Here is a 1,125-nt window from a genome sequence, read left to right as displayed (position 1 = left end):
ACCACTCCGGTCCCTGTAGGAGTGCAGGCTGCAGTCGGATGTTTGGTACTTGAAAATCTGTCAGCCATATATGACCAATGAGAGCCAGAAAAAGCCAGCAAGTTTCTCAGTGTCAGGATCTGATGAGGGTCAGCAGGGTCAGCCCTAACCACAACCTGCAATAAGGGGCTATACCCCACCTTGCCCATTCCCCCTCCCTGACCCTGGCACTTCTGCTGCCCAACTTGCCCATCCACACCCAGCACAGGGAGCAACTGGGAATGAGCAGGAGCAGCACAGAGCAAGGAAGTTTTCTGTGGTAAGCATACACCCACTCCCCCTACTCCCATCTAAAGAAAAGGGCAAAGCAAAGTCCCAAAAGACTTGGTAGTCTTCCCATCACTTCCAATGGCTCTTGGCTTCCAGCAAACCTGGGCAAGCAGAGCCATGCTCTGCAGCCTCCCCTCATCATCAGAGGTTGCACTGACAAGCCCTTGTGGTGCTTGCATACCACATCTCAACTGGGTCTTGATTTGTGAAAAAAACAAACAAACAAACAAAAATCCCACAGGCCTCCTCTGAAAGCAAAGGCCAGCAGAGCTCACAAGTCTGCCAAGCAGTTCAAGCACTATGTGAGACCAAGGCCAGAGGCTGTTGAGAAAATAAACCTGGAGTCCCCTCTCTTCTGGGCCCTTCTTCACCTAGGTAGCAGGTTTGTTCAGGTTTAACAGCAACAGCATGTCATAGAGAAGTAGCTGCTCCCTATTCCAAATGGTCATTTAGCTTGGGTTTACCAAGCCATTCATTTCATGCTTATTAACCTTTGGAGTATTGTTTTGTCCAGACTGCCAGACAAATTAACTTTTAAGAGGGGTCTATATGGCTGTCTGCAAACTCCCTTAGACACAAAGCATCTCTTAAGGAATATTTAATGAAATATATAGCAGTTGGTTTATCTATCTATAAACTAACACATCATTCTGGACAGCAGTTCATTGGAAGTGCTGTGGGTAATTCTCAGGAAAAAAAAACATGGATCAACTGCAGAAGCAAGTAGGGAGGAGATTAGGATGGTCAGAGAACTCCAGTAGATTCATCTACAGAAGTGCTGATTACTGTGTGGAAAAGATTTACCTCACTGTTAAA

The sequence above is a fragment of the Mesitornis unicolor genome, unplaced genomic scaffold, assembly GCF_000695765.1.
Source record: "Mesitornis unicolor isolate BGI_N332 unplaced genomic scaffold, ASM69576v1 scaffold9510, whole genome shotgun sequence".
Taxonomy (NCBI): domain Eukaryota; kingdom Metazoa; phylum Chordata; class Aves; order Mesitornithiformes; family Mesitornithidae; genus Mesitornis; species Mesitornis unicolor.
Note: the sequence above shows the minus strand (reverse complement) of the source record.